At 51.5% G+C, this 21,816-nt stretch overlaps 1 long non-coding RNA gene and 1 other non-coding gene across 2 annotated transcripts; both read right to left on the minus strand.

The window, feature by feature from the left end:
- Positions 1-426: 426 nt before the first annotated feature.
- LOC136308737 (uncharacterized) lies at positions 427-3,497 on the minus strand. The gene is made up of 3 exons (XR_010726168.1): positions 3,362-3,497; positions 2,655-2,788; positions 427-1,266 (listed from the first exon to the last, which is right to left on the minus strand). It is a non-coding gene; the product is annotated as an uncharacterized lncRNA (long non-coding RNA).
- Positions 2,401-2,476, minus strand: TRNAS-GGA (transfer RNA serine (anticodon GGA)). The gene has a single exon. It is a non-coding gene; the product is annotated as a tRNA-Ser (tRNA).
- Positions 3,498-21,816: the final 18,319 nt, after the last annotated feature.

The raw sequence follows: 21,816 nt of genomic DNA on the forward strand, positions 1-21,816 counted from the left end.
TGGCAACATTAGCAGGGAGGCCATAGGTGATGTCTGGCTAGACAAGAGTGCTGGCACTGGAATTAGACAAAAGTGGACAGTTCAGGACATAATTTGGAGCTGCGGTGATGGAAATGGAGGCATTCAAGAGCAATGCCTAACCTTGGAGCCTGAGCTGTTAGGAGGTCTTACGAGGAGCGAAGACTAGAGGTTAGGGGTGGGGGGAGGAATAAGTATTTGGGGAAATCAAGATGTCTTTTTAGAATGTTTCCAGTAGGCGATGAGATATTCAGGTCCAGAAGCCAGGAGAGAGGTCAGAATGCTGATGGGAATGCAGGGTTCATCAACCACATTTATTTACAGCTACAGAGTGAGTGGGGTTGCCAAGGACGTGGCGGGGGTGGGGCGGTGGTCCGAAGATGGAGCTCAGAGGGAACATTGCTAAGAGGGGACCCCGAGCACAGGATGCCACGCGACTGGACTTGGCAGCAAGGATTGTGACATCAGGAGCCATGTTGCGACACACCGGGTGGGAGCCTGGTTGGAGGACACTGTGGAGGGGGTAGGGTGAGCAGTGGGTCAGGGCAGGTGCACCTGCCCACCAGTGGGACCGTGGGACTGAGTGCAGGGACAGGGCACCTGTGGGAAGATGATGGAGTCAAAGGAGGACATGTTCACACAAGAGTTCCTGAGAGGAGAAACTGAGGCTGTACAAAGAGGCGATTGCTGGAAAAATGTCCCTGAGTGGGCAGGAAGGAAGAGATGAACCAGCCCCCTTGTCCTATGAGTGTCACCAGCTGGATCTGCTCTCTCCCCGTGTGACCTTCAGCATGTCACAGGGACACTTGAGGCCTCCATTTTCACATCTCCAAATGGGCCCCCCAGGCCCAAGACAACGGGTATGTTGTGGTGGGTTTGTCCTGGGTTGGATAGGTCCCTGGGACAGAGCAGGCTCCGGCAGGGAGGCAGTTTTGATGGCTAGCATCTCAGTTTGTGGTTGTCTTGAACTGTCCCCAGGGAGGCCACCAGGCTCCACCAGCCCCCCCCCCCCCCCCATGCTCCAAGGGTCACAACCAGGCCTGGCTGGCCCCTGCAGGCTCAGTCCAGATGGCAGTGCTGTTTTGTGGGGAGAAGGAAAGCTGACAATTGGAGGGGCTGCCGGGCTGGCTCCGCGGGGCGCTGCGATGAGGTGGGCCTGCGTTTGATCCTGGCTCTGCCACTTCCTGGCTCGGGCAGGCTGGGCCAGCACTCTGCCTTCCTCATCTGCAAATTCACCACCGTTGCCTGCTATGAGAATTAAATGAGATGCGAGCTATAAAATCTTCCCTCCCTCCCTCCCCTTTACCTTGCTTACTCTTACAGAAGCCAAGCTCTGCTGCTAGTCTCCCTCTTCTTGGGTCATGTTATCGGGGTGGGGCCTGGGCCCTGTGGTGCTGATGAGGCAGCCTCAGCCTCTGCCTCTGCCCCACCCACAGGAGTCTGGGCATATGGGCCCACAGGGTCTCCTCCCTGCCTGCGTTACCCATCTTGCCCCGCGGCCCTCCCGCCGGGGCCCAGAATCAGCACTTGGCCAGGACTCCACACAGCACAGAGTGGTGTTATGGGGGTGCATGCAAACTTGGAGGCTGGGCCCCATAACACGCTCATTGTGGGTTCAGAGACAGCGGAGGCTTGCCTGAGGCCACACAGCAAGGGGAGGAGGGCAGATCGGGTGGCAGCTTGCCACACAGTCCCCTGTGGGGCACTCAGCCCAGGTGGCAGTGGCCAGAGCTGCCAGGGGTAGAAAGGGTGTGGATGCACCAAGCAGCCGCTGGGGCAGAACGCCCAGGACAGACCCTGGGAGGGACTCCTCCCCAGGGCGGCTCCTGGCTGCTCCGGGCCCAGCTGTGACTCCGGGACGTCAAGTCCAACAGGCATCTTTCAGTTCGCTTCAGCCTTATGGGTCCCAGACACATGCAGACTGGGGCTGAATCCTGGCTCTGCCTCTGAGTAGCTGTGTGACCTAAGGTAAACTTTTAGAACTCTGAAGCCTCAGTTTCCCTGTCTGTAAAATGGGGGTGATAATAATAGTTAAGCCCTCTGATTAAGAGGGTTTTTTTGTTGTTTTTTTTTTTGTATTTTTCCGAAGCTGGAAACGGGGAGAGACAGTCAGACAGACTCCCGCATGCGCCCGACCGGGATCCACCTGGCACACCCACCAGGGGGCGACGCTCTGCCCACCAGGGGGCGATGCTCTGCCCCTCCGGGGTGTCGCTCTGTTGCAACCAGAGCCACTCTAGCGCCTGGGGCAGAGGCCAAGGAGCCATCCCCAGCGCCCGGGCCATCTTTGCTTCAATGGAGCCTCGGCTGTGGGAGGGGAAGAGAGAGACAGAGAGGAAGGAGGGGGGAGGGGTGGAGAAGCAGATGGGCGCTTCTCCTATGTGCCCTGGCCGGGAATCGAACCCGGGACTTCTGCACTCCAGGCCAACGCTCTACCACTGAGCCAACCGGCCAGGGCTGATTAAGAGGATTTAAAATACAAATAAGATCAAGCCGTTCCCCTGCTCAAAACGCTCCAGAGGTGCCCACTGCACTTGGAAGAAAGTCTTGTTGCAGGGCCCTTCTCTCCCTTATTTTCTCTGCTCCGGCCACTCGGGCGTCCTCCCGCTCCTCCACGTCCCTGAGCCCCCTCCTACCTCAGGACATTTGCCCATGCTGGCCACTCTGCCTGGCGTCTCACTTCTTCAGCTGTTCCCACCACTGTTCCTTCAGCTCACCGCCTCACTGCCACACGCTCCTGTTTTATTCACTCCATAGCACTGAACACCATCTGAAAGAATCATATTTATTTTTTACCTGTTCCTTATCTGCCCCCAAAATGAGAGCTCCACAAACACAGAGGCTGGATCTATTTAGTTCTTGGCTCTTCCCAAAACCTAGCACATAGTAGGCACACAACAAATATTAACTACTGTATTTTTTCTAAAATGATTTCTAAGACCCTCGAGGTACCTAGAGCTACGTGGGTGAATTGCCGGCATGATAAGGCCCAACTCTCGGCGGCTGGTTGCTTCCTTACCCACTATGTCATTTATTCATTCGGAACCGTTTTCCTGAGCGCCTACTGTGTGGCAGGCTCAGGCTGGGCGCTGGCGGTGCAGCTGTGTAGTGGGGGACTTGAGCTGTGTCAGCTCTCATGGGAAGGACGCTGGCCCTCAATCCTAAACCTTCGTGCCTCCTTATCGCCCCAGCCAAAGTCCACATTGCTTATCTGAGCGTGTCCACTCTCCCTTATCTGGGTCCAACCGGCCTCTCCAGCAGGACCTCTCAGGGTGCCATGGCCACCGCTGCCACCACTGTGCTGTAATCCACTCCCAGGCACTCTGCTCTTACCCACCCTCACCTGTGGCCAAGCTTGTAAACGTGTCCCTGCAAAGACGCAGGGTCACCGATACGCCTCCTGCCCCTTCCGGGTCCTGTCACATTCCCCTTGTCCTCCCGGCTCCTGTGAGCTTCCTCAGATCTGTCATCAGATTGGCCCGCAGCCTGTCAGCCGTTCTTCCTATGAACTTCCTCTTGTCAGGACCACACACCCACCGCAGGGCCTAGTAGGGATGGTATTATCCCTGTTTCACAGAAAAAGGCACAGAGAGTTTTAATAACTTGCCCAAGGTCACACCGCGAATAAATGGGGAAGCCTGGGTTGCACCTAGGGCTTCTCTCCCCCGTGCAGTGGATGGACTTGACTTTCGGTATTCCACTGTCATGAAGGGTTCCCTGGCCATCATCAGGGGCCTGCTCTGACTGGCTGTGATCCCTGCTGGTGCTCGGTCCTCTAGGCTGTGAGCCCTAGAGGAGAGCAGACTGGGGCACACAGTAGGTGCTCAGTAAATGAACACAGTTAAATGGGCACCAAGGCAGGGGCTCTGACCGCTCCTGGGCGATTTTTCTCTCCAGGGGACCACTTGGCAATGTCCGAAGACAATTTTGGTTGTCACACTGAGGGGTGGAGGTGAGCTGCTGACATGGAGTGAGTGGAGGCCACCGATGCTCCCAAATGACCTACAATGCACAGGACAGCCCCAACCCCATAGAATGATCCTGTCCAAACGTTTCCAGTTAAGATCCTGGCCTGGAGGCGAGTCCCCTGCCTATGGCCTCCACTCAGCCCCCTGTGCGATGGTGCCATCTGGTGGCTAACCTGGACGCTGAGGCAATCCTTGACTTCCGAAATGATCCCTCCAGTATTCATGTGATAATCGGCAATGTCAGCAGCGATCGCCAGCTGGCTCAGTGCTCACTGCGTGCCAGGTCAATGCGAGATGTCTTATTCAGATAAGTCTAAATGCCACATCCACACTAACAGGCAACTCAGAGAATTTGAACTCCTGATCTTGCCTCCCAAACCCCTCCCAGCCTGTTCCACCTTCCCAAGCAACCTGTGTTCACCCCTTTGTTCACCCCCTGCTCAGACCCCCCTCAATGGCTCCCACCTCATTTACAGTGAAAGCCAAAGTCCCTAAACAGCCCACAAGGCCCTCAATCCACTATTAAAAATGGAAACACACTCCAGCCTTCCTTTTCCTCTTTCTGCACTCTGTTCTTTATATACAGCAAGACACCAAGTGACATATATTTTACTCATTTATCTTGCTTCTTACTTGTCTCCTCTATGTTTGTTTGATCACTGCTCTCTTCCCAGCATCCAACACTGTGTCTGGCACCCAGTAGCTGCTCAATTTGTTGAATAAATTGATAGCTGACCCTGTACAACACCCCAGCCTCACACTAGCACTTTGTGGGTTCTAGTCCTACCTCTACCACCAAGGATGCACCACACTGGACAGGTTAGTTAACCTCTCTGGTCCTCAGCTTCCTAACAGGAATTAAAAATAGTACTCACCTCATTAAGTTATTTTTAATTTTTTTATTTTATTTTTTATTTTTAGGTGTATAAACTATTTATTTAACAGACAAGGCCTACAGATTTATTTATTTCTTCTTGGACACACCCACAGTGCAACCCTGGCGGCCTGTAGTCTTGGTGTGCTCATTAAGTTTTGAGGGCACTAAATGGGTTAAAACACAAGTGTTTAGAGCAGTATGTGGTGCCTAATATGTGCTCAGTAGGGTCAGTGCCTTACTTTAGTCACCTTTCCCAGCCTTTTTCCTCCCACCCGCTTTCACTTGTTAAGCCCCTGGAAGGGAGGGTCCATGTCTCAGTCATCTTTCGTCTTTTGCACATTATTAAATGCTGGTGTTATGGGAAGGACCTTGATGGTTGAGGAGTGCTTCCTGTTCTCCATGCGCTGTGTGGCAGGCTCTCCTACCCCAGTTTACTGCTGGTGAAAGTTAGGTTTCCATTGGCAGAGGCGAGACCTGTCCTTCTAGGCTAGTCAAGTGACTTCCTTTCAGCCAGCTCTGGGAGTGAAGGTCAGGAATAGGTGAGAGCAGAACTTTGGAAGGGCTGTCATTCTGCAGGGTGACCAGCAGAGGGAAGAAGAGATCTAGGAAGATTGTCTCACAGAACCTGAGTCTGCAGAGTCCTGAGCATCTTCTTAAATTTTGCACCCTGGGCTCCTCATGTACCTCACCCTAGTCCAGGCCCTAAGAAGGCCCATCCTATGAGAGGGTGCCTTTCTCCTGCCCTGCCTTGAGCATTATTCTGTCCTGGGCTCTGTGCTAAGGACTTCCCACGTATGTTAACTCATTGAGCCTTCACAACAACCAGAATGAGGAGGGTATGGTTATTGCCCCATTTTTCAGAGGTGGTAACTGAGGCCACATTGCATGTTCAGTGTATGGAGGCAGGTCTCATGCCTTTGGATTCTATGCTTGATTGTATTACATATTCACGTGATCTTTGGGGGGGGTGAGTGTACCTGCATGCTGAAGAAAGGGAGGCAGACATTTGTGCTCAAGCAGGTGGAGCATACTGGTCTGTTTAAAATATTCATGGACTGTCTATATCAGAGAACTGGACAATTTCAGAGAACTGAGAGGCTGGGGGGCCCAGAGAGGCAGAGCTTGACCCAGCCTCAGGGGGATGGGAGGAAGCCCACCTGATTTCTCAGGGAGAAACAACAGTTACTCTGGTGGAAGCAGGGAAAATTTCAGACTGAAGGACAGTGTGTGCAAAGGCCCTGGGGTGGTTTAAGGCACCCCCAATAGACGAGTCTGGCTAAAATGTCGTTAAAAAGATGGGAGAAAAGCAGGATGAAGCAGAGAGACAGCGGGGCTCAATTTGAGACTTAGAGGCAGGGAATGACCACTGGGGTCAGACACAGGACATGCAGGCTGCCATGGCATTCCAAAAGATGGCCCTCCACCTTCTGCAGGAAGCTCAAAGGACAATCAGTGTCCTCCACAGAGGTGGGGAAGCTTGCCCAGACACCAGTAAGTGGCTGGCTGGAATTTGACCCTGCTTTGGAACCGCCATGGTTTGCAGGGTTTTGAGGAAATGTCCTGAACTTGGGAGAGATGCTTAATGAGTTCTGGCTGAATGAATGAATTTCCTGAGCCTTCATGTGCCTGGCATTTGCGGGGAGTGTTTTCCTAGCACTATCTTATCAAATCCTCAGAAATAACCAGATGAGGGAAGTGTTATTATTTGTCTTTTACAGATAAAGAACCAATAGTCAGAGAGGGCAAGTGACTTGCCCAAGATCACACAGCCCACAAGTGTCAAAACCAGCATTCAAGCCCAGAACCTCAGGATTTGGAGTCTGCCCTCTTCCCTGTGGCACCTGAGTCTCCCCAACTCCAGTTGGCTCTGAGTTTTGTGCTATCTGTGCTCTGCCTTCCTTAATCTATATTTTAAATGGACTTCCCACCCATGTTTGTCTGGTTTTTTTTTTAACTGAACCTGTTTTCGTACAAAGGAAACTGTCCTGTATCATTAGCAGAAATGGAAAACCTGGATCATTCGACATAAATAGAAGATAATGATGAAATAAACACAGTGAGAGCTAGACCGCAGGGCTGCGTCTCTGCCCGACGCTGTTGCTCACCCAGCGTGGAAACGGAGGGCTGGGGGGGCTCATTGGAAGGGACGTGAGGGAGAGTCAGAGGGGTGCCAGGGAGATGTGAGCCGCGAGGGAGCGGTTTACCTTGAGATGCTCGGAGCAGCTGCAGGAAAATCCCTGTAGGGAGCTAACTCTCTGTGATCGATGTCCTGTGCGATTTACAACAGCCCTCAGTGGCCTGGCACGCCCCTCTACTCAGGCAAATCCTTCTCCTGGCTCTTCCAGGCCCTACCCAAGTCCTGTATCTTATACCCCCCACCCCATGCCAGGAGGGGACAGGCGATCCTGGCAGCAGGGCCTGATTGTCCCTCTCACCCTCTGCTCCTCCCTGGCAGGGCCCCTGGAGACAGGGCATACAGCTGACGCTTTGCCTGGCCGCCACAGCCTGGGCCGCAGAGACTCAGTACTCAGTGGTTGGACTTCAGTTTTGTTGTTGTTGGTTTTAATAGAAGAATGTTCCCTGCACCACCAACTCTTTCCTGGGCAGGGTTTGGAAACCATTTCCAGATGGGAAACAATTTTAGGGGAGAGGGACAGCTAAAATTATGGGCCACTCCGCCGCCAGCTCCCACTGGGACGAGCCAGCGTTGGCCCTGGAACTCCCCGCGGTGGGGGCCCGCGGGCCGAGTCCGGGAGGGAAGCCAGGATGGACTGTTGAGACTGGATGTCTCTCCTGGCGGAGCTGCGGTTGGGCTCTGTGGGCAACCCCCTCACCCCTCACCCCCGTTCGGTGTGGGCTCCCATCTGGGGGCTGCCCACCCACGCTGGGCGCCCCTCTCACATCCCTACTCCTCGTCACTATTCCCCATCAAAACCTTGGGATCCAGCTGCCATTTTGCAGGAAATGCCAAGGACACACCACAGAGCTGCAGCGAGCACGAGCCAGCCCCGGGGAAGTCCGTAGGTCAGGTGGCCCAGCTTCTGCGACAGATAAACTCTAAGGAAAAGGAAAGGGTGGAAGGGGAAACTGAAATGAAAGACTTAAGAGACGTCAATTTTTTTTTAGTGAGCAAGACAAAAATATAGTGTCTGGGGACACACACAGAGGTGATAGAACTCTGAAGACATCGAAGCAATGTCCCCATGGTCAGGGTAGAGGTTACATTTGGGAGGAGGGAGAGGCTGTGAGTGAGCTGGCTCCTGGGGTGGCTCTGGGGAAGCCAGACAGGCTCCATGTCTTCCCTGGGAGTGGGGGTGGGGGGTGGTCACAGGAAGTGTAGTTGCCTTATCGTTAATCATTAAGCTGTATGTTTATGTTGTGAGGTTGTCTGTGTTTTATCTTTTATTATTATTACTTTTTAAAACAGAGACTTCCCGTGCACATGAAGAAAGGAGGCTGAGCAGAGTAGTTTTCCAATGAAGGAGTGAGTAGAGAGCCGAGATTTGAACCCAGCCGACAACCCAGAGCTGCTGAGTCATGGATTGGAGAAGCTGAGCAGTGGGCAGGTTAGAGAAGCGCAAGGAGTTCCAGGGCCAACGCTGGCTCGTCCCAGTGGGAGCTGGCGCCTCTTGAGAAAAGGTGGCAAGTAACCTTATAAATGCACCATTGAGCTTCCAGAATTGAAGGGAAGCCTTTTCAGGGGCCACAACCAAGAGTAGCCAGAAAATAGAGCCATTGGAGGGTTTACCCACCACGGTGGAATCCTGGGGACTTTTGAAAAGACTTAATTTTGAAACAAAAGTTGTAAGAATAGTATAATGAACTCTAAAAAACCCGTTACCCAGGTTGACCAACTGTTTGATCATTCTTCCTCTCTCTCTTCTGGAGAAATCTTTCCCTCCACCCTTGAATCACGTGAGAATATCTTGCAGACGTGGTGCTCCTCTATTCTGAATATTTCAGTGTGTTTCCTAAGAGCAACAATCTCTTATCCAATCATAACTTCCTCCTCAGTGTTCATGACCTTCCTAGAGCTGAGAGGGAAAATGATCCCCTCCACGGCTGGCCTGGATGTGGGGAGATGAGCAGTCTCTTGCCCTTTTGTGGCAGTGTCCATGCAGTGGTGGCAAGAGAGGTAGAGGAACTGAGGAGGGTTGGATTGGGGGCCCCGGGGTGAAGGGAACTCCTTTTTGCTGGTGGTGCACCCCGCCCTTCTCCTTTTCACAGAAGCTGTGTGATCTAGGGCAAGTGACTTGACCTTGCTGTGCCTTAGTTCTCTGATCTATGAAATGGGGGTGACAACACCAGCCTAGGGGATTAAATGAGTTAACATGTAAAGAACTTGACTCCTCGTAAGCGCTACAAAGTGCTGGCCAACCGTTACTATTATTGTTATTGTTAATATCATCTTCATCATCATCATCATCAGTCCTCCTTAGCAGTGAATCCAGACTCCAGAACTCTGTGTTATACCTGGAGGGGTTTTTTGTTTTTGTTTTTGTTTTGTTTTGTCTCTAATAGATGAAAGCAGGTATCTTAGTATAGTTTAAACTTCTTTTTAAAATTGAGAGTGAAACAGACATCTTTTGTTTGTTGAGTTAAACATTCTGTCATCGGTTTGTGTCAAGAACCTCAATTTTTTTTTTATTAAGTTATTTTTTTTCTATTTTTTTAAAGACTTTATTTATTCCATTTTTAGAGAGGAGAGAGAGAGAGAGAGAAAGAGAGAGAGAGGAGGAGCAGGAAGCATCAACTCCCATATGTGCCTTGACCAGGCAAGCCCAGGGTTTCGAACCAGCAACCTCAGCATTCCAGGTTGATGCTTTATCCCATTGCGCCACCACAGGTCAGGCTTTATTAAGTTATTTTAATATTTTATTTTATTTCATATTTTCCTTCATCCTTGATGTCCAGGTCCAAGACATATGTCCCTCGGTGCCTATGTGTCTTTGTAAGACTGGGAGAATTATCTCATGCACGAGTGTCTTTGTCTTTATTTTACAGATGCGTTCTCCTGTTCCTCACTTCTCCCATGCAGCAGCCTCTCTCTCCAGGGTCTCTGCAGGTTGCGCCACACGGCTGAGCTTCCTCCTTCCTTTCCAGCAGACCGTTTGCTCATATCCTTTGGGGCGGAACATTTTTCAGCCATGAGGAAACCTGGGCCTGATCCTGTCTCCTTTGAGGAGGGGGGGCACGTGGAGTGGGGAGGAGAGAGCTCCAGCTGCTCCGTGACTAGTGCTGGGGGCCCCCCACGGGCACGTGGGGCCTGGGCAGCTATCTGCACACGCAGCCTGGCATGGTGCGGGGAAGAGATTTCTTGAGAGTTGCAGCAGGGCTGGGACTGGCCCCTGTCTGGGCTGCCCCGACCTCAGGCCTTCTCTCTGCTGCCCCGCACAGAGCTCAGACAGAGCCTGTTAGTAAAATGAGAAGCTCGGTTTCTTCCAGGAACAGGCTGAGCTGAGTGATGAGGGCGTGAAACCACCATGCCCACCCTCTCTCTGTGGGCGCAGGATGACGGGGCAGGGAGTGCTCTGGCCCATGCAGTAAGCCAGGGGCTAAGTCACAGCTTCCCAGCACCAGGCATGGTGAGTCCCTCAGAGCCAAGGTCTCGCATCAATAAGATGGGGAGGGGCCCTCGGGTGTCTGAGTCACTTCTCATGCCTGCCTTCCCTTCAGCCACGGTGTTCTACCCCATCCACCCATCTAGTCACCAAGTATTCATTGAGCAGTCATTAAGCGCCAGGCACTGGGCATAAAGTAGTAAAACAGATGGGCAATGATCCGTGCCCTCTGGAGCTATGTTGGGGTGTGTGTGTGTCTGTGTGTCTGTGCATGTGTGCATATGTCCCCACATCCATGCCCTAATCCCTGGAACCTGTGAATACACTTGCTTACATGGCAAGGGGGAATTAAGCATGGTCACTGCTTGAGCTGGGAGATTTTGAGGTGAGACCAATGGAATCACAGGGTCCTCCTAAGTACAAGAGTGAGGTAGCAGAGTCAGAGCCATGGGTGCAGCAAAGGAGAGACTGGCCAACGCTGCTGGCTTTGGTGGCAGAGGAGGGGGCCACAAGCCAAGGGATGCAGCACCTGTAGAAGCTGCGAAAGGTGAGGGGACAGCTTCTCTCTGAAGTTTTGGAAGGAACTTAGCCTCGCTCCTTGATTTTAGCCTAATGAAACCCAGTTTGAACTAGAAGGTAATAAATTTGTGTGATTTGTTTCAGTGGCAACAGGAAACTAACACACAAATAAACAAGTGTAACATATGTTAGACGGTGATGAGTGTGGTGGGGGAAAAGGGGAAAATAAAGCCAGGAGGAGGATAGAGAACATTGACATGGTTTGCGATTCTAAACAGGGTGAACAGAACATGCAGGGAGGGCCTCCCTGGGAAGGCCACATTTAGCAGAGGCCTGAAGGAGGAGAGAACATGAGTTATCTAGATAATGAGGAAAGTATTCAAGTAGAGGGAACAGCAAGTGCGAAGGCCCTGAGATGGGAAGGTGCGTGGTGTGTGCAAGGCACAGCTGAGCAGCCACGGTGACAGGGCAGAGTGAGCTGGGGAGATGGAGAGAGGATAGGTCAGGGAGGTTGTGGGGAGTCAAACGAGCTCTGCTGAGGTGGGCCTGGCACATAGGAGCCACTTCTCAAGATCTTTGAGGGAGGTTCCAGGCTGGAGTCTCAGCCTCAGCGGAAGAGCATGCTTCTCTGGACAGGAATTAAACCAAGATCCACCCCTTTCCCAGCTCTGCCCAGTCCTGCTGGAGTCATGTCCAGGTCACTGAAGTGAGTGAGGAAGGAATGTACCCCTCACATCCACGCCCACCCAGCTCTGGCCTCCTAGGCCAGCCTGTTGCTTGGAATTATTCTCTTGGTCTCAGTGCCTGACACGGCCTGGTCCAGGGAGGTGGGCAGAGGTACTGTAACCTGTCTCTTACCCTATGGGTGTCAGGTCTAGCGGGCGAAGGAGGTGTGGCCTCCCTTGGGATCATGGCCAAGCCAGCTAGGCTGTGCCCTGAGGCTGGGCAGCTGGGCTGTGGCTGGGGGGGGGGTTGCCCTTTGCCCTCCACTTTCTATGCTCTCTGACCCAGGGCTCACCCTCTCTGGGCCTCAATCTCCACATCTGTGTGGTACAGGAGATTGGATTAATCAGGGGTCACAACCCAATGGCCTGTGGCCACATCCTGCCCACAGACATGTTTAAATGTTTTAAAGCGGTCGCCAACACTTAAAAGTTGGGAAACTTCTCGTAAAACTCTAGATTGCTAGCTTCTCTTGCAAAATCAAAAGATCTGGCAGCTAGTGACAAGAGCTGAGGAGTGGCAACAGTCCCACCCAGCCCACTCAGTCATTTCTGACTCTTGTCTTGGGACGTGGGGGTATCTGAGTTGGCAACCCGACTCTAATGGCCCTTCTAGCTCTAATTTCTTTTTTTTTTTTTTTTTTTACAGAGACAGAGTCAGAGAGAGAGATAGGGACAGACAGACAGGAACGGAGAGATGAGAAGAACCAATCTTTAGTTTTTTGTTGCGACACCTTAGTTGTTCATTGATTGCTTTCTCATATGTGCCTTGACCGTGGGCCTTCAGCAGACCGAGTAACCCCTTGCTTGAGCCAGCGACCTTGGGTCCAAGCTGGTGAGCTTTGCTCAAACCAGATGAGCCCGCGCTCAAGCTGGTGACCTCAGGGTCTCGAACCTGGGTCCTCCGCATCCCAGTCCAACGCTCTATCCACTGCGCCACCGCCTGGTCAGACTAGCTCTAATTTCTTACATTCATGCAACCTGCCCTTGGAGAGGGATTCCGGGTGGACTTCCTGGGAGAGGCAGGGTGTGAGCTGAGACCTGCGGGATGAGGAGGGGAAAGCGGAGGGGGAAAGGGGTTCCAGGCAGAGGGCATGGCCTGGGCAGAGGCCTGGAGGCCAAGGGGACACGTGGCCTGGTCAGAATGCTGCAGTTCTGGAGTGTGAGGGGTGAGCCTGGGGGGGGCCTGGAGGGATCAGATAGGGTGGCAGGGCCTGGTCCCAGCTGGGGTGAGGGGAGTCTGGGCTGGTCCTGAGGGCAGTGGGGGTCCCAGGAGGTCTGAGACCAGGAAGGAGAGGGTCCAGTGCACGGCCTCACGATCCATAGACACTCATGTCTCCTCTACCTCTCCGTCTCTCCATTTCTCTGTCCCTGCTTTCTCCATCTCTATTTCTACCTCTGTCTTTTTGTCTTTCTTTCTCCCTCTCTCTCGTCTGTGTATCTGTCAGTCTCCGTCTTCCCATCTCATGGCACACACGTTTTCTGCCCACCCCCAAATCCCCCCCCACTACACATGCACACACACGCACGTGCACACACGTGGAATGGAACTCTCCAGAGGAAATGTTTTCACCACCAGCCACTCTGAATGCTCCAGGAGCCCAGCCCCAGCTCCAGGCCCACTGGCCTCAGTCCTGGGAGGAAAACCACAGGTTTTTACTTCTTCCATGTGTCGGAGGCGCTGGCTGGGGCCTCTCTGGAGAGATGCCCCTGAAGGCCCGTTGCTGCCCTGGAGCCCCTTCCAGTCCTGGGGCTCCCGGGAGAGGGCTTTCCTGAGAAGGAGAGGCTGGACGCAGGAGGGAGGGAGGCTGGGGGCCGAGAGAGGCCTGTCCAGCCCTGACTCTGTCCCTCACCTGCACAGTGCAGGCACATAGTAGGCCCTCAATAAATGCTCACTGGATTGATTGTTGAATGGATGAATGGGTGGATGGTTGGATGGATGGGTGGATGGGTGGATGGATGAGTGGGTGGGTGGATGGATGGGTGGGTGGGTGGATGTATGAGTGGGTGGGTGGATGGATGGATGGATGGATGGATGGGTGGGTGGGTGGATGGATGGATGAGTGGGTGGATGGGTGGATGGATGGGTGGGTGGATGGATGGATGAGTGGGTGGGTGGATGGATGGGTGGATGGGTGGATGGATGAGTGGGTGGGTGGATGGATGGGTGGGTGGGTAGGTGGATGGATGGATGGATGGATGGATGGATGGGCGGATGAGTGGGTGGATGGATGAGTGGATGGATGGATGGATGAGTGGGTGGGTGGATGGATGGGTGGGTGGGTGGATGGATGGATGGTTGGGCGGATGAGTGGATGGATGGATGGGTGGTTGGTTGGGTGGATGAGTGGGTGGATGGATGGATAGATGGATAAGTCTTAATCCTGAGAATGTTGATCTTAAAGGAAAATTACTGGGTCATCATGATTCTGAGCTCAGAGTCATCCAGGCCAAGTCCTCCCTCCCTCCCTGCTGGCTCCCTCAAGTGCAAGGATCTCCAGAGACAGGGTGTGTCTATGTTCAAAGACGTTTGATGTGTCTATGTTCAGAGACAAGCCACATGGTGTTCTGGCTTCTATGTGGCTTATCACCCCCCACAATGCAAGCTGTCAGCAGAGACATAGAACCAGGAGAGACACGGCCTCAGAGTCCAGCCACATTGACACACTAAGGGACCGAACACCGGCCCAGAAGCCTGGAAGGCAGGTCCAACATCACTACCACCAAGCGGGGGGAGGTGGAGGCTCGTTGAACAGCTGGTATGGAACGAGCCAGGTCCAGAGCAGGGCTGGGTCCCTCCAGACCCGAGTCCTTACCTCCTCACAGCCAGTCGTGGCGTCCCTTCTCCACTCTCTGCACGGGGGTGGGACACCCAGGCCAGAGGGCAGAGATTAGTCTATTTTAGATTCGATGCCATTGTCTTCTGTAGAATAGAGAAGGAACTTGGGTTATGGGTTGAGTGGTGAAGGCAGAACCAAGCTCCGATGTTCGAGGAGCAGAAAGGAAGGTCATGTGGATGCTGGTCAGTGAGGGGAAGTGGGAATGGATCAGGTCAGAGAGGGAGCAGGGAGCCATTATTATTACTTTTACAGGGATACGTTAGAAGTCACTCTTATCCTTTGACAACAGACTGGAGGGGCCGACAGGGCAGGGAAGAGTGTCTCAGGAGCGCGCCGTGAACACTCTGTGCATGTGGCTGGCCTGCCAGCTGTCAGAGTTGTGGCTGAGGACATCCGTCAAGGAGTTTATTGTCTGAAACTCAGGATTTAGGGGAGGGAGGGAGGCCAGGGGCCAGCTGTTGCCCGGGCACCAGAGTGCAGCCTCCTGAAGGCCTTCTTGGTTGGGACAGCTCAGCTTGTCCCTAAAGAATTTTAAAACAACTCAAATAGCACATGGATCAATTTTGCTAAAAGATTAAAACATTATTCTTGAGGCCGTGAAGTCCCCACCTCCACCCAGCCCTCCGCGGGCCCTTCCCTGCCTTGCTTTTCTCCTTAGCACTCAGTGCCGCTCCTGTACTGACTTGTCTGGTGCCCCCTGGAGAGTGTCAGAGCCACATGGGCAGGGATTTATGGGTTTTTTCCCCTGTTGCATCCCTAGTGTCCAACACAGTGTCTGGCACATAGTAGGTGCTTAATAAATATGTATGACATAGATGAATAAATGAATTGGTAATGAATGAAAAACCTTGATTCCCAGCCTAGGCCTTCTTATCTCCCCCACACTCCCAGGTATCTGATCTTACCTGTTTGAAATGAAAGATTCCAGATCTTATTCCAGTGGCTCTAAAACAGGGGTGATTTTACTCCCAGGCCACATTTGGCAATGTCTGGTGACATTCTGGTTGTTATACCTGAGGCAGTGGGGTTATCAGCATCTCCTAGATGGAAGCCAGGGATGCTGCTAAACGGTCTACAAAGCGCACAGCGGCCCCCACGACCAAGAATTCTCCTGGCTAAAATGTCAACAGTGCCCCGGTTGGGAAACCCTGCCTTATTATTTTATGCAACCCCACAAATTTGCACCGACTTGTAGAAAATACAAAGATTTTTGAGGGGTGTGTTTTAAAATAAATGGTATCATGTTGTATGTATCGTCCTGTGCTTGCTTTTCTCTCCTCATAATAAACCTTGGACGTTCTCACGTTGGCATAGGGAGACTCCCTGTCCTCTTCGTCAGCCGCCGAGCATTCCAGAATGTGAACCCACAGCCGTTTTCTCAGCCGGTCCCTCCTGATTGACGCGTAGGTTGTTCCCGGGTTTTGATTATTACAAACATTGCTTTCATAAATGTGTTTGGATTTTCATTCACGTGAGCCAGTCATCTATTTTCAGTTTTTATTTTATTTATTTATTTATTTATTTTTGCATTTTTCTGAAGCTGGAAACAGGGAGAGACAGTCAGACAGATTCCCACATGCGCCTGACCGGGATCCACCCGGCACGCCCACCAGGGGGCGACGCTCTGCCCATCCTGGGCGTCGCCATGTTGCGACCAGAGCCACTCTGGCGCCTGAGGCAGAGGCCACAGAGCCATCCCCAGCGCCCGGGTCATCTTTGCTCCAATGGAGCCTCGGCTGCGGGAGGGGAAGAGAGAGACAGAGAGGAAGGCGCGGCGGAGGGGTGGAGAAGCAAATGGGCGCTTCTCTTGTGTGCCCTGGCCAGGAATCGAACCCGGGTCCTCCGCACGCTAGGCCGACGCTCTACCGCTGAGCCAACCGGCCAGGGCTATTTTATTTTATTTTTTTGCTTCAGCCGGGTTGAGCTGGGATTTTAGCTGTTGCCACCAAAGCACCTGGGAGCTCTGATGACTCAGAGTCAAAGAAGATTATCTCAAAGATCCTTCTAGCTCAGATGGTCCCTGAACCCATAAGTGGACAAACCCCCACTGGAAGGGGTGTCCTCGCTGAGAAGGTAAGGAGCTCAGGAGAGGCTTAGCGGGGAGAGGGAGGGGCGCCAGGTGGCAAGGACAGCAGGAGCCGAAGTCTAAAGATGTGGCACGCAGGGAGGGCGTGGCCAACACCAGAAGCCTTGCCAATGGCGATGACCTCAAGTGTCAGGCCAGGGCTGAGGCCCATTGCTCCAGATGTCCCGGACCAGCAGCATCAGCATGGCCTGGAAGCATACTGGAGAAGTGGCCTCTCAGGCCCACCCTAGACCTCCTGAGTCAGAATCTGCTTTTTTAACAAGTCCTGAAGGTGTTTCCTTCACATGGCAAAGATGCCCGACAAAGAGCGAGAAGAGGCAGTCTTGGTTTGGAAACACTCAGAAACAGGTTTTTATCCTACAAGAGAGAAGAGTGGACAGAATTGCCCTGTCTCTGTTTTCACACCTCTCAAACGCCCTCCAACACTTTCCACTTTGGTGGAAGAACAAAGAAAGACAGGAAAAATACAAACACGCGCGCGTGGGCCAGAGCATACACGCACACACAGAGTGCTGGTGATGTCATTTACCGATCAAGTGCGGGCTAATAGGCACGTAACGAACCCTTATTTCCTACCAAAAAACTCCAGGCACTTCTCCCACCACGATGTGCAAGCTCTAGGGGTCATCCAAGCCTAGAGGTCAGAGGTGACGCTTCAGACACTTAAAAGGACAGCCAGCAGCAAACTGCTTGACAGGACGAGGGCCCTTATCCTTCTTCGTTGCCTGGGAGACGCACCCGTGAGCAGGGGCCTGTCATTTCTGACGCAGAGCCAAGGTCACTGCGGCTTAAACTGTCAGGACATTGATTTGATTACCCAGCTCCCCCCAGAGGTCCCTCCATCATCAATCCACAGAGTCAGGCCTTTTTTATAGCAACCATCTGTATAAACAAAGTATTTTCGGGTCTAGAAAAGTGGTTTTTATTCTGGGCAAGGTTTTTTGACTTGTGTCCTCTCACCTCTAACTACCATGCTTCAAAGGGTCGAGACAGGGCAAAAGAAATGGAGTATTTTATTCCACGTCTCTCAAGAAGACAAAAGTCGCATTTGAATTCCGTGCCTCCCTGAGGGAGAGTGCTGTGTTGCCACTGGCTCCTGAGCCAGATGGCAAATGTCTCTTTCCCTTTCAGAATTGAGTTTGAAGTTTTTTGGACATGTAACCCTGTTTCTCTCGTTCACCTTAGTTTTTGAGTTTGTGTCTTGTCACCCCTGGGCATTTGCACATGCTGCACCCCCTGCTTGCAATGCACTGCAAGTCTTTTCCCTCCCTTTGTGGTTTCTGCAGGGGCTGGGCTGGGAATTAGGACTCCTGGGTCTTAGCCTCTTTGGCAGTTTCTCCAGGGGAGAAACTAGGGCCTCAGTTTCTCCACTGGAGCCACAAAAATTTGATTGGATGCTGGCTCTAGGGACAGAGATGTCCAGAGCAGGTTTTCACCCCCACAGCCAGGCATTGGGCCACTCACTTCCTGGCAGGTGCTAAGCACTAAGTCACGCTGCTGAGAAGTTCCAGGGAAGTCCAGCCCGGTGCCTTGGCTGCACTTGCTTCGGCCAAGTCAGTCTTTCCCTATCTTATCTCCAGCCAGCTTGCTCATAATATTTAGATACTTGGACTCAAGTTGAGAAATCTGGTGACTCAGAGAGAAAGCAGCTGTGGCCGGCCCCTGATCCCTGAACCCTCTATCCCTGATAGGGATGCACCCTTCCAGACAGAGTAAGGTACTCTCCTCCTTCATGGAGGCAGGAGGAAACAAGCCCAGAGAGGAGACACAGTTTTCCCAGAGCCGCGCTGCCAGCCAGTGGCGTATGTGCGCTAAGTATGTACTGAGCTCCATCTTCACATGAGTTCCCGCAGCAGGTGCTGGGAGGGAGTGGTGAGCAGGTCAGAGCAGAGGACAGTCCTCCTGAGGATTTTAGTCATGACTGAAGAGTCTTTGTCACATTAAAAGCGAAAACAAAGCTCTTTTCATGTGCCGGTCACCATTTTAAATGCTTCATAGGATTTATTTATTTAACCTTTATAATAGCCCAATGAGATGGCTACTGTCATTCTACAGTAAGGAAACTGAAACACAGTAGGGTTAAGACACATGCCTGGGGTCACACAACTAGTGTAGTGGGCTCAGTGGTGGACCTCCAAGTATCAGGTCCTAATCCCTGGAAGCAGCAAATGTCACTGTCTATGGTAAAATCTTTGCAGATGTGATTAAAGGTTTTGAGATAAGGAGATTAGCTTGAATTATCCATTGGGGCCTAAATGCTACCACATGTATCCTTATAAGAGGAAGACAGAAGAGTAGACAGACACACAGCAGAGGAGAAGGTGATGTGAAGACAGAGGCAAAGATTGCAGTGATGTGGCCACAAACAAAGGAATGCTGGCAGCCACCAGGATGGGGAAGAGGTGAGGAATGATTTTCCCTTAGAACTTTCAGAGGGGGGAGCACAACCTCACCAACATCTTGGTTTTGGTCGAGTGAAACTGATGTTGACCTCTGGCCTCCAGAACTGTGTGAAGATAAGTTTCTCTTGTTGTAAGGCACCAAGTTGTGGTAATTTGTGAAGGCAGGAGCTGGAGCAGAGAGCTACCTGTACCCAGAGACTGGAGTTGCATGTTGGGAATGGCTGAGCCATCATCTCACCAGCCCCGGACCAGTGACCTCTAAATTGTTACACTAGAGACAGAAATAAACTTCTGTTATTAAAAAGGAAGGAAGAAAAGAAGACAAAGAAGAGAAGAGAAAAGAAAAGAAGAGATGAGAAAAGAAAAGAAAAAGGAAAAGGAAAGAAAAGCAAAACCCTGGCCAGATAGCTTGGTTGGTTAGAGAATCATCTCAAAGCACAGAGGTTGCTGGTTCAATCCCCAGTCAGGGCACATACGGGAACGGATTGATGTTCCTGTGTCTTTTCTCTCTCTAAAATGAATAAATAAAAAAAAAATTTTTTAAAGAAAAGAAAGCTCATAATCTGAGTTCTTTTCAGAAATGCCTGAGTTCATAGGCTTAGGGAGAGTGAAATGAGCAACACCTATCTGAACATCCAGTTTTGGTTAGATTCCTTATATAAAGAGTCCTCACTTCCATCTTGGAGTCAAGGCTAAGAAAACATTTGTCCCTAGACAAACTTATATATAGCCTCTTTTTCTTTTCCTCCTCTCCTCCTCCCCTTCTTCAAATATCAGGTGAACAGGCTGGTGCAACTCAATACATTTCCCTTTTTATCTTAGCTTCCAGGAAGCTCAATTAAAATCATTCAACTGTCATGATTGTGTCATCTCGGGTGCATGGTAACATCGATGTCTGTGTTTCGCTGAATCAGGGTTTATCACTTAATACTTTTAGTTATTCTAGACTTTGGAGATTAGGTCAAGATTCTAAATTCTCTCTCTCTTTCTCTCTCTCTCACTTACCAGCTTCCCTGTTGTAAAATGGGGATGATGATCATAGAGCAATAGATCCCCAAGATTTATCCTGCCCTTCTGGTAATAGAACCCATCTCTTATTTTAGGAAGCACCCCTTCTCCACTCAGTCCACGTGGTCTAGAACGGCCTCTGCTAGGGGGGACTTTCATGTGGTTTCTCATCTTCTGGCAGACTAGCCCAGGTTGGTTCTTGTGATGTCTCTGCAGGGTCCAAAAGAGAGCGGAAACTGCAAGGACCTTTTTTTTTTTTTTTTTTTTTTTTTTACAGAGACAGAGAGTCAGAGAGAGGGATAGATAGGGACAGACAGAAATGGAGAGAGTTGAGAAGCATCAATCATCAGTTTTTCGTTGTGGCACTTTAGTTGTTCACTGATTGCTTTCTCATATGTGCCTTGACAGTGGGCCTTCAGCAGACCGAGTAACCCCTTGCTCAAGCCAGTGACCTTGTGTCCAAGCTGGTGAGCTTTTTGCTCAAACCAGATGAGCCCGCACTCAAGCTGGCAACCTCGGGGTCTCGAACCTGGGTCCCTTGCATCCCAGTCCAATGCTCGATCCACTGCGCCACTGCTGGTCAGGCTGCAAGGACCATTTTGAGAAAGTCAAGTATCAACTTGTTGCTCCACTTAGTTGGGCATTGATTGCTTCTCATGTGTGCCTTGACTAGGGATCAAACCAGCAACCTTGGGCTCAAGCCAGTGACCTCAGATTTTGAACTGGCAACCTCAGCATTCCATTTCAAGGCTCTATCCACTGTGCCACCACCCGTCAGGCAGAAACTGCGAGGACTGTTGAGGCCTATGCTGGGAGCAGGTACAGCATTGTTTCCCTGCGTTCCATTGGCTGGAGAGAGTCTCAAAGCCAGCCCAGGTTCAGAGCATATGAAATAAACTCACATAGCAAAGGGCTTGGGCCTAGGAAGTTCATTAATCGGGGGATCAATGCAGTGAAACTACCCTCGTCTCCACCTCTAGAAGTGGGCAGGAGGTCCAGGCCTGGTCAAATGGGCATCCCCTATTGCTCCAGGGATTGGCAAAGGGAATTGCATCTGACTTAAAGAAGGTCAACCTGAGTCAGCCTCAGGCTTTCACTAGGACTACTGACAAAGAGACTCTCCTTTGTCACGCAGGCGGCTGCTGGCAGGACGTCAGGACCGCCAAGAGCCATCTTACACAGCACGGGGAGAGGCTGTCTGAGGGTGAAACCAACAGAGAGGAAGGCAGAGCTGAGAGATGGAGTAAAGGAAGCCTGACAACATCCTTGGAGTTCCTGGATCCTGCTGTACCTGACGCTGCATTCTCTTAACCCGTTGAAACTCCATTTCTCCCAACTCTTTGAAGCCAAGATTCTACCCTCAGACTTCCCCTGGTGAAGCCAATAAATTATCCTCCTTTTTCTTTTTCTTTTATTCATTTATTTATTTTTTGCTTAAGCCAATTTGAGTTGAATTCCTGTCACTATTACTTGTAGATGAATGACTTTCATACTGAACACTTTGTCTATAAGGTAGAGAGAGAGAGTTTCCTTTCGCAATCAAGTGGCAAGGATCAATGGGCGAACAGGAGCTTCTGAATCTTGTCCCATCACTGGGAATAGGAACACACAACTGATGGGAACAGAGGAAAGCCAGGCTTTGGAGTGGGACGTCTTGGAGTCTCGTACCACCTGCATGGCTTGTAAACACCCTGACATTGGTTAAAGGAGTCGTGGTCCCTCCCCCAGGAGGTTATAAGGATCCCAGGAACTCATGCGCCTGCACGTGCTTAATACAGAGGGAGCATGCACTAAACACACCTCAATCTTTCTCCT

The sequence above is a fragment of the Saccopteryx bilineata genome, chromosome 6 (assembly GCF_036850765.1).
Source record: "Saccopteryx bilineata isolate mSacBil1 chromosome 6, mSacBil1_pri_phased_curated, whole genome shotgun sequence".
NCBI classification, from domain to species: domain Eukaryota; kingdom Metazoa; phylum Chordata; class Mammalia; order Chiroptera; family Emballonuridae; genus Saccopteryx; species Saccopteryx bilineata.